Below are 12849 nucleotides of genomic sequence, written 5' to 3'. Positions count from 1 at the left end.
GGTTATTTTTCCCCTTTTTTCCGCCTTTATTTATTTTGTGAGACTTACATTATTTCTTTTTTCTTCCGCTTTACTTATGTTTATGATTGTTGGGATAAGGGTTCGCCTACCGAGGTGGGAAAGATAGGTGTCCGCACGACTTAGTGAAATTGGGTAGTGACAAATGGAGCATCTACTACCGAACATACTAGGTTTCTATCTAATACTACAACACAGGAATGATAACGGAAATAAGTGATTAACAGAATAGCAGTCAGTCATAACCAAAGGTAAAGCTCTTAAACCATCAGTTATCCCAGTTCCGATAAACAATAATACCAGATAATGATTCCCATGCCTAACCCGAACCTAGGTGAGGTCACTAAGACATAATCTCGTCCAACACATAAGCAGGCTATAAGATAAACAAGTAGGCATAACAAAATGCAGTAACAACAACAAACATCAACAAAAATCAACCAATAACGAACCATAAGAATAAGATGATGTGCAATGCAAGGAAACCAATGATAAGTAACTCCACCGTACACACATGCTAAGGGCATAGTTCGCACAACAGTCATGACCCATGGGGGACCCATGCTACCTGTTACACCTTGTAGTTTTGTGCATTAAGATTTGTAGTACGTTGGTGTCATAGTTTTGGACACCGAGATTTGTTTCAAGGATATATGAGGTTGGACATGCTTAACTTGTGTTTATGTTGTTTAAATTCATGTTTTGTGAGTTACGGAAGGATTGGAGAATAAGTGAATCGAACAAAGTTGCTTTTGGAAAATATGGTATATGGGTCGTATAAGTGAGATATGGTCCGTATTTTGAGATATGGGCCGTATTTAAGGATTTTAAAAATTTTCAGAGAAAGCAGTTTTGGAGTTGGTATAATACGGCCAACTATACAGACCGTATAATTTTATACGGCCAGGATGTTGGTCATATAATGTTATACGGCCAAGGATACAGACCGTGTATATATATGATGTTACACCTCGCAAATTTTCGCGTTGATTGTGAGGTAAACTAGCGTAAGTCGGAGAGGCTATGGAACCTTTATAAGGTTAAAGAAGACTTTTAATAAGTGTTAAGCAAGTATCTAAAGGTTTCGGGATCAAGCGAATCGAAGAAAATAAGTTTGTCGAAACTTTGGGAAAACTTGGCAGAATTTTGGACAAGATTTTTTGTCCACCTTGAGGGAGGTATATCTCTTAGCATATGAGGAGTTACGGAATGCATAACCTATGTAAATTCAAGTTTAGAGAGTTTTCTTTTCAATGCAACAGACAGATTGCAAATCTGAGAAACGAACCCAAAGTTATGGCCCGTATAAAATTATACTACCGGAGATACGAACCGTACAATGTTATACGACCGTATAATACAAAGTCGGTGCAAATTTCTAGAATTTAAGTATGATAGCCTCTCTTCACTTGAATCATTTTAGACATAACCCCAAGTCCCAGAAACGTCTACAGACCTCTCCAAACACATTCAAACATATTTCCAAGCCTAAATCAAAGATCAATGTGAAGATTAAAGTGTTTAGGTTTTCCAAGTGAGCTTTACACTTGTCTCCTCTTCTTGAAGATGCTTGGGTGAGTGTTTGTAAGGTGGAGTAACCTTGGAATTGAAGTGTTCTTGAATTTTGAGGTAAGATTTTATCTTAGTTTCATGCTTATGAGTTTATTTGGTAATATGTCAAGATTCGAAGAAAAGAAATTGGAGGAAAAGTTCAAATATGAAACTGATAATATTCTGAGTTGTAAATTAACTTGAGCTATAATTATTAGCATGTTTTGAACATAATCTTATTATGAGGGATAATAATGATGTTAAAGGAGTGTCGTATACAAGTGTATAAGGGGTTGTGTTGAAGTTGTTATGGATTGATTATGAAAAGAATTTTTGGGATTGAATTGAGTATAATCTAAATTTAATCTTTTGATTATGAAATTGTTGATGTTATATTGTGGTTTGGGAGTTGTTTTTGAGTTGGAGGAAATAGAAGATATAACGGGAAATGCTGCCCAATTTTCGTTGGCTCATTTATTAATCTAGTTTGACCTTACAAGCATTTAAATGACTTACCCTTAGTGTGAATCATCTTAATATAGATTTACAAGCTCGGGAGGATAGGCGTTAAGTAAGTTAAGGAGACGACAAGGTATATTAAGGCTATCCCTTTCTTTCTTAAGGCATGATCCTATTGTTATGACTTACACTTGATATCCATAATGTCCCTATTCCTAGAAATACTAGAAGCCTATGGTTCTTGAAGTTCTTATGATATTATTGATCTTTGTTATTGATCTTATCTTATGGTTGTTGATCTTATTCATTGATGTTGATCTCATCTTATGATTTTATTCCTTTCAAGGTGAGATATGTTCATAATGATAGTTCAATAATGATAATCGGAGGTTTACCGACCTTACGTCACTCAAATAGAGTTATAGCTTTTATTTGGGCTCTCATGCATGCTTTATATATATGTATGTAGTTTCTCACACCGCGTCGTGCTATAGTCGGGCTTCGTGTGCACGTAGATGTGCACACCCACCTGGGTGTTATGATGTTACCCCGGACGCCGGATGCCCCGGACGCGGGATGATGATATGATGATAACACCGAGCCTAAATGGCCAGGCAGGATACTATATATATGCATGTATGGACATGTTTTTTAAAAAAAGCTAAGCATGCATGGCATCTGGGTTAAGAGGCATTCAGAGGTATAGGTTGATCTATTTTATCTTATGTTCTTTTCATACTTTTATTATGTTGTTACTCATGCCTTACATACTTGGTACATTATTCGTACTAACGTCCTTTTGCTTGTAGACGTTGCGTTCATGCCCGCAGGTACACAAGGAGATGGTTCGTACCATAGGTCGCCATCCCCGCATTGGTCATGAAAGCACTCCACATTCGGTTCGCGAGTCCTCCGCCTGGTATGGTTCTTTTATGTACAGATGGGTATGGCGGGGTCCTGTCCCTTCCTTATTATGTTATGCATTCCAGTAGAGACTCGTAGACAGATATGTACAGCTAGATGTTCGGTGACCTTCTCGGTCCCTCTTGTGTTGTATCATTGTTTTGGTAGCCTTGTCGGCTCGAGTGCTTGAGACTAGCTTGATGATATGTATATGTGTATATATATACAAATACATTATGGCATATATATTTGGGCTTGTGTCCCTTACAGATTATGGCATTTAATAGTTAGCATTATGGCCCACTTAGGTGTCACACCCCAACCTTGGGGGTGTGGCCGGCACCCGGCACCTGAAGGGCCGAGCGAACCAACTGTGATATCTAAACTCTGTAACGTAAATCATAGGCCGACGAGGCCATCGAATAACAATAGTAATATATATCATAACAACTCGTGCGTAAAATGCCCAACAACAGGATAAGACAACTAGGGGCCGATAAGGCCACAACCAAGAAAGACAACTAGTCGGAAGGGCCGGCAAGGCCAAACACAATACCGGACAACCGACCGATATGCTCGTAAGCCTCTAAGAGCACTAATATGCATCAACTGATCGGGACGGTGGCCCCGACATACCCAATAGCCATACTCATAATATAGATATACATGCATGCATCCTATTTAATGACTCTGACCAGCAACTCCAGAGAATGGAGTGTGAACATCCCTGCTGTACTCTGACATCCTACTGAGAAAGGTACACCAATCCGTCTACCGTACCTGTGGGCATGATCACAAATGCGCATAAAATGCGCGTACGAAAGATGCACCGAGTATGTAATGCGTGTAAGCATAAACATAACATAAGCATAAGAGATACATATAACTTGGGAAAAGATGTAGAGACAACCTGAAACTCTGAACGAGGCCACTGAGGGCGACCATAATCATGATATAGATGTAAATGCATGCCCGTAAAATCATTCCTCATTGTGGAGGCATATATCATATCATATAACAATAACAATCCCTCCGTGGTAGCTCATCATCATAACATCATCTCTGCCCAACTGATCAGTGGCAATGCACAGCTACGTGCCTACTCGGCTACCTATAACATGGCTCGGCAAGGAAAGAAATACATCTAGGTGCACAGCTACGTGCCTACCCGGCCGACTACAACACGGCTCGGTAAAGAAAGAAACATGTCTAGGTGCACATATAAGTGCCTACCCGGCCGACTACGGTGCGGCTCGGTAATAAAAATAGATACATATATATAAGTGCAATGAAATACCGAATTCCTCGAAGAAATATCATGGAAAGAGTCGGGGTGACTATCGTCGTTATCCTCCGACTATCATTATTGTCGCTACGTTTATCATTATTTGATCACTAGGCCAAAGAAGTAAAAGTACAAGGAAACATCTTGTTATGAATTATTCACGAAGCCAAAGTTAGCCAAACTCTTATGAAATATGATCAACGCAACTTTTATCGGAAAGAGTGTGCCAACGAGAGGTTCGTCACCTTGGAGCAATAGACAAGAAGATAAGGATTAACTCAATTAAAGGAACTACAATAAACTTAACTTTGATGTGAAGAGTACCATAATTAATATCATTCTTCATTCAATAAACAAAAGGGATACGAAATGTGAAAGGTACTTCAATACAAACTATTCATGAGAAAAGGGTAAGCTTAACCATTTTGAGACATAATCGACACAAGTTGAATGGAAAGTCTTTTAATCGATAGCCAAAAGGAGATGTGGACCATAGTTTGGTATAATTCATAGATGAAGTATGTGTCAGCTCAATTATCATGGAACGCGATCGATCCAAGTTAACAAAACAAATTTTTCAATGAAAGGTCATTAGAAATCTAATCATGCCGCAAAGAGAATAGAAAGCCCTACATACCTCGCCGATGGAGTTATATATGTTTCCCGATTCCTCGAATGCCTTACGAATGATCACCTACATCATACGAACAATATCGGATCAATTCCAAGTTCATAACTTATGGAAATACTCAATGAGACATTTCGTCGAACAACTTGCGGGCGTAAGTTCGTAGGGTCATTTGTAATTCAATTTCTTCATTCAAGACTACCATTTTTCTTCTCCTTTACTCCTATTCTTCCTTATAAATCCATCCATACCTTCACAACTCCAAGAAAATACATTTAAACCACATAAAGCAGCTCAACCAGCCAATTTCATCCATACTAGTTCATATGGTTCATATACATGGGATTTCCTCCAAATTTCTTAGATTAAATACTTGGAGAATCATAAGGAGATGATTAAGAGGATAAAACATACCTTAGATTCCCAGAATCAATCCAAAATAGAGATTTCTTCAAGTTGAAGATTTCTTCCGAAAAGCGAAACGATGATTCTACGATTACTATGTGATTCTTCACGTTAAAGTTACTTGATTAGCCTTTGGATTTGTTTATGATTGATGGAGAAATGTTTGAGAGAGTATAGGGAGTGTTTAGGGTTTGTTCTTTAAAAATAAATGAGGTTCCAATCTGATTTGTGGGTCTTTTATATAAAAAGGAATAAGCTGCCACCGACCTAGAGCACTGTTCCCGCGATAGTTTATGTCCCTAGACGGAAATACGAATATCTCTCTGCTCCAATGTCGTATCGATGAACGGTAAAATGCTCTAGAAACTAGACTCGTATACTTTCGAGGTGGATCACCCCGTAACTCCAAGTAGATTGAGAGAAAAGCTCCGGGACATCTGACCCAAATTTCAGTAAAATTTACAAACTTAGCTTGCGACACCCTTTGTCGACTTTCGTATTACAACTCTTTTGACTTCCAAACTTAAAAATATACCATTATACAATTCAAATACTTTATGTCGTTACTTTCTTAGCATGTGGAGCACTCCTAATGTCACCCCAAAGTACAAGTTATCGTTTTTCCAACTTGCAGACTTTTGACGAAACTCATGCGTCTTTTATTCATTCACTCTCCCAATCTTCCGCCACTTACTAATGTTATTTATAGACTCTTGTAACCATTTTTATTAATAAAATCAATCCCTTTTATCCTCAACATAATTTCTTTTGAACTTGCATCGACTAACTCATGATGCGACTTTAACGTTCAAAAAAAAAATCCGGCGTAACATCGTGTATGGATATGAGATGCGTATCGTATTTGTGAATTTTTCGTTGGTTAGCTCCGACTGCCCATCATAACCCTCCGGTTGGGTCGTGGCACTATCTATGTACCACTCGTTCCGAATTTGACCTCGGACCACGAGCCACAACTAGGCCACATCCTCACCCTGTAACAACCCGCTTGGTCGTTAGAGAGTTTTTGAACCATTTACCCTTTTTGACCCTTCCCCAAGTCCTGTTATTATGATTTATGACTTAATGAAGTCATTGGGTTGGTTCTCGCAAGGTTCGAGTGTAAATTGAGTCATTGTTGGAGAGGCTAGTTAAGTTAACGAGTTATAGTTGATCACGGTCAACGTCAGGTTAGGATGACCACAGTCAATGAGTTTTTTGGAAGTTCCATGATTAATATGATGATTTTGAACTCGTCCACAAGTTTTGGTGAGGTTCCGAAGAGTTTCAGATGGGTTTGGGTTTTTTCGCGCTCGTATTCGATGTTTTCGCTATAGGTCTTTGGCTAGAAAGGGTTCCATATTGATCAAACAACCTTTTTTTGTGTGAGTATTTAACCATTAGATCTGTATCATAATCTATAGCAAAAAGAATCGTCGCGTTTCACCTCCGTATGAGGAAGTTATGATCATTTTTGTGCGGACAGTTCCAGAAGGTCAGCTGTAGAGGACTCAAGGCCACCGTAGCGGGACCGCCGCAGCAAACATGGTGACCGTCACTGCAATCGATGGGGGTAAAAACCCTATTTTTATATTCCAACTCAGAACCATTGCCTACAAGACCCTAAAGTCAGTTTTCAAGAGAGAAAGAGGCAAAATTCATTTCATTCATTGGTGAAAGCATCTAGGAGGGTAAGTCCCCACCTTTATTTGTTCCTTTTCCTTTCTTCTTCAAGTTTCATGATTATTTTAAGGTCCATCAGTGGTGGGTGAAAATCCTAAAGTCCTAGAATTAGTAAACCCTTAAATAATTGATGGGTTGTTGATTAATCATCTAGGAGTACATATTATCAATTTCTAAGAAGGGAATGTGATTTCTTATGGTTCGAATTGCATGCTGAGACTTAGGGTTCTAATAATAATGGAAACTTAATCCTAAAATCTGTTTGAAAGGGTAAAATTGATTAGAAACCCATGAATTGAAGGTTAATGATTATAGGGATAGAAGTTCTAATAAATTCACCATTAAAGGATGGTTTCATCCATTGAAAAGGATAGAAGTAAGTGGGTCTTCTTCCCCAAATTGTTGTTATTGTTTAAATAAATGGTTTATTGCTTACTTAGCATCATATTGCTAGACTTTGACCGTTCTGAGGTGCTTCGGAAACAGAAGGCTCGTGCGGAGTAGTTCGTGACTCCTGATCTGCATTCGAGGTAGGTTACGGCTTACTTTAGTTAGACTTTGATTAGCGAAACGTATGTATTGTGTAGAATTGACGGGAGAAAGCATGATTAGGGGTTCGGACATGGTTTTTTGGTTGGATATTAGCTAGGTTGGTATGACTTTTGATTTTGTGGGCTCGTCGCCATTACTTTATGTACTGAAATATGAGGCGTAGTTGTATTCATACTGTGGTGATTCGAGATGGATTTCTATTAGGTTGCTTGTTGTTGATAGTGGCTCGTTGCCCTGTTATTGTGATTAGACTTATTACCTAAACTGTCGTGTTGTAGTCAGTTCTCTCTTATTGTGACACATATCATCGGAGAAAGGAAGGATAATGAGTTTAGACTTGAATTGTGATATAAAATTACGACAGGACGTAGATGAAAACTTGATGTATGATTTACTGTTGATGATAATATATAGAAAAATGGATTATCTTAGTGATACAAGACTTAGTTGTGAGGCGTACTTGCTATATGTGGAGGTAAAGAGGGACATAGACTCTTATGTTGGTTGAGATGGTTTGTATGATTCATTTTATGGTTGAGTTGATCTAAATCTTGATATAACTTGTGGCTTTGTGACTTGTACCTTCACTGTTGCTTTATTGGTTTGCATTGATTTTCCATGTTTACACTCATTTATGCATTCATACACTCATAGATGAGGGAAATGGTTCGGAAACGATTCATGGAAGACTTGTGGCATGATGCCTTGTGTTTGACATTGGTATTGCTAATTTTTCATTGTCCATACATACTAATGAACTGGAATACGTTGAGACATACATTGTGATGTGAAATTAGTGAAGAAGTTAATATAATCTTCTTGTTGAACTTGTGATACTATTTGATATATGGTACTTGATAAATTGATCATTGAGAGTGATGTGATAGTGTTACTATACAAATGAAAAGGCACATTTGACAGGGGGTGACGATGTGGCCTTGAGTGTGGCTCGGGTCCTAGGAGTGATTCCGGAATGAGTGGTACATGGACACCATGGGTCCCCTGCAGGTCATAGCTATTGGTCAAAGACACCAATTAGTATGTATGTACAGTTCGAGTGATTAGCTAGTGCATTGTATTACACATCATCCTATTTTGCATTGCACATCATTCCGTTTTATTTTGCATTATTATATGCTCGTTTGGTTCTGATTTTGGTATGGATGTTGAATGCCTATTGTGATATAAATATGAACATTACCGAGTTAAGTATGGATTAGCGACTCTACGAGATCGGAACTCGACTTATGATTATCGGTGTGAGATTATCGAGACTTGACGGACTTGTGGTTTAAGAAGCTTCATCTTAGGTCGCGACTGCGGTATGGGATATTACGTGAATCTTGGATTTGAGTACTAAGTGTCTATCTGTTTATCTTGTCGATTCTATACTTATATGCGTGAACTAATCTTAGTCGGCCTATGACGCTTACTGGTACATAGTGTTTGTACTGATACTACCTTGATGCACCCTTTTTTAGTGCAAATTATGTTCCAGAGCTTTCATCCAGACCACATCTCTAGCTTGAAGCTAGTTAGCTTGATCGGATCCGAGGGTGAGCTTCTATCCATGACATGCCACCTGAAGATCTCTCTTTCCAGATGTCTACTTTCATTCCAGAAATTATTTGTTATTATATTTGAGATATACTTCATTCTTAAGACATTGTTGGTTAGAGTCCTTGTACGATGAATTTCAGATTTTGGGGATGTAATAGTTAGACTGCCGCACTTGTATTATTTATTATTTATGAGTTGGTCGACTATTTATTCATTCATATGTTCATTGATTGTTTAAGTATAAATGGTTAAAGAAGTTAAAATTGGCTAGTGATTAATGGGTTATCGGGTAAGGGTTCACCTACTAGTGATAATAAGGTAGGTGCCCGCACGATGGGTAATTTGGTCGTGACATACCCCCTATCAAATGTGCCTTATATATATGTTTGTATACCACAATGAATCTCAAGATATAGTTCAAGTCCAAAACCCAATATGAAGCACCATTCCAATCTAAGCATGATCAATCAATAATGTCAATACCAAGGAAGTGCAAGTCACAATGCCATAAGCCAGAACAAGTCTTAAATAAATCAACTCGATAATAGCATAAAACATACAAGCTATCTCAATCAACATGAAGAGTGTGTGTATATATATATATATATATATCAACCCCTTTCTTCCAATAACACAAAAAATACAACTCATAGTTCGATACGTAAAGTAACGGCGACAAGCCCACATAATCAGAAGTCATACCATCCTAAGTAATATCCAACCAGACTCTGTGTCCGAAGACCTAATCATTCTTTCTCCCATCAACTCTACCACATATACGACTCACTAATCAAGGTCTAACTCAAGTAAACCGTAATCTACCTTGAGGCCGAGCAGGTGCCACGAACATCCATATGGTTTTCATCTTCCCATTTTCCGAACCGGGAACCCTGATGGAAGGGTCTAAGAATATCAACAAACCCATGTAAGCAAGAGTCAAGGCTAAGGTATTCATAGCAGCCAAGATTAATCAAAAATCTACACATCAATTTCGGGTCCATAAGGGTAACGTTAGAACCCTTCCCCAACCTAGGCTTTTTCATGATTTCCAAGTACCATTAATCTAGATTATGTTGTTAACTAACCCACACAAGTCGCATAAAATAGCCCTCCCTTAAAACCCCCTATTTTAAGAACTCAAGTTTTAACCCATTTTGAAAATAGAGAAAGAATCAATATTTGGGGTTAGTTAGTCGGCCTAGAGTGTGATCTAGGCGATGCTTTCAGAAATGCCAAGATTTCTAGTCAAGAAAACCCATTTTCTCTTCCTAAGGTGTGAATAAATTGGAAGACTCCATTTTAATTAATCCTTATAGGCAAAGCTTAGTAAATGAAGTAATAGAGTTAAAGGAAATGGAGTAAAGAGGGGTTTGAGGGTTACCTTTCCCAATCCTCCAAGAGTTTTCCTCTGAAAATGCCCGAAGTGGCGGCCTAGAAGAAAGGTTGGTGGAAAAATAAGGTCCAATCCCGAAATGAGGTTTAAATACTAGGTCTAGCCAGCGTTGACCGCCGCAAGCCTGCGGGTCACGGTAGCGATGCACCATTGCGTTAGTAAATCTTTGCGATAGCGATCTTCGAAGGAAAAGACTTGTCCGCTATAGCGGTAGTGAGGTCCGCTGGGGTGGAACCTCCAAGATTCGACTAGCTCGCTATAGCGAGCTTATCACCGAAGGGGCGGACCCGCTGCGGCGCTCCTCTCAACCACTGTAGCGAGGCTGCAATACCAGTGACCTCATGCTATAACTCTTACCAATTCGACCATGGTTCAATTTAAGCATAAAATTTCTCCACGAACTAATCGTATAACTGATCAACTTGGTTTTTAGACACTCGCTGCGAAAAAATTAGTAACAGCAAAACGGGTCGTTACACTAACTCATCCACTGAAGAGTGTTACAAAATTACGCAACTGTGTACCACACAAGCCACTTCCATAAGCCTTAACATGTCGGTTACCTGAAATTTTCTTCTCAGTAGTCGTTGATCACGACACCTCACGAAATTTCGTCATACCACTTACTCATTATATCACTTAGTCCTTTTATGTAGACTCCCTTCTTTAAGCGTACTCACGATCATACCTCGTCTGAAATATGTAAGACAACATCTCCACAACCTATACTGACCCAAGTAATCCCGAATATGTAACTTATTTTTATCAATTCTAGATCAACTATACTTTTTCCTGACTCTTCAATTCCCCAATTCCAATCAAATCATAATCATCGTCACCGTTTAACCATTTCTCGAACCCACTCAATAGAATACTGCATAATCATAAGTCTTGTAAACTAGTCGAGTCAATGCTGGAGGTAGTAGTATACCACACACTCTACACACTAGAGTTCCCTTAACTCACTCAACTCTAAAACTGAATATCTCTAAATACAGCGTATCACATACACAGTCCTACTAATGTCCCCACGTACCTCCACCAAGGTGCCTTTGCTCAAATTCACTTAACTCAAATTCCGAAATGCTCTCTACAACTCGAATTAATTTGAAACTCATCATTGATTTATCACTTTGAACGTTCTAATTGTCGAACCAGAACACCCCTAATCATTCGCGCAATTATCCCTTTCATTCGATCAACTCAACCGAATAGTAACACCAGTAGTAGTAGGAACTAGCCTAACTTACACAATAGGTACAAGGCTCTCAACCCTAATCCAATATTATATGCAACACCTGATAGCTCCTTGAGTGCTAAAACTTTACACTTGTCCAACACTAGAGTCATTTTATTAATCACCAATTGGCTCTCCCACTGGCCCACGGCACAACCACACATACCAACTCAACACTGAACCCTTATGTCTATCCTACCATGTATGCCCGCAACATAACACTCAAATCAACTAGCTTTTGACTGCACGATCCCCTTACTATTCCTCTAAACACGAAGACCCGACGAACAAACCCTTTACTGAAGGACTAGGACCATAGCTGCCCAATATATTAAGTCTTCACTCATCAAAAGTAACCCTGCTTTCCGATCTATAACTGATAATCTTTTCCTTGGAGGAATCCACAACCACTAGCATATAGTCACGTCAAAGCCCAACTTAACTTTTCATGCCCGAATACAAAAGCCACTCTCGTACCAATTTCAACCTTATCCTAACAAGCACGTCAGATACCAATTTTTTCCTTCCTAATAGCGGAGATTAATCTATGAAAATCCTCTTCCTGACGCATCTGTCCCATTAACACGAAAAGTACTCATACCAAAATACCCTAAGAAATCTTACTTTGCTATGTGTTTCCCTCCAAAGTCGCCCTTCATGTCCTTATTCTCAACTTCTCTTCTTTATTAAACACGGTCACTATATATTTGCCCAGATCATATGATCCCTACCGAACTTACACTCGTTCCACGCACACCATCATAATACCCTGACTAAGTTGAAACTTTTCCCAAAACCAATCATATCATCGAACAAATCACTCTCGTTAGGCCACAAATGCACTTTTGCCACTTCCGAGCAACCCAACACTGAAAACATAGAGATCATTTGACCCTCAGTACTATCTTTCCCACTTCTCAAGAACCCCCCATAATAAGCAGGTCTAACCACGATCCTACCTCGAAACCTCAAGCTATAGCTAGAAACTGAACTTGTCACTTGTCCGAATAAGGATGACACATCTCGTACCATACCAAGCCACGTCATAACAAAACCGCTTGCATAAGAATTTAAGAACGAGTTTCCACCATTTGTGAGAGAATAAGACAAGGATATTCAAATACCAATTGGAATTGACTCGATACCAATTCGAATAAAGTAGCACGAAAGAATGAAAA

The sequence above is a fragment of the Lycium ferocissimum genome, chromosome 5, assembly GCF_029784015.1.
Source record: "Lycium ferocissimum isolate CSIRO_LF1 chromosome 5, AGI_CSIRO_Lferr_CH_V1, whole genome shotgun sequence".
In the NCBI taxonomy this organism is placed as follows: Eukaryota; Viridiplantae; Streptophyta; class Magnoliopsida; order Solanales; family Solanaceae; genus Lycium; species Lycium ferocissimum.
Note: the sequence above shows the minus strand (reverse complement) of the source record.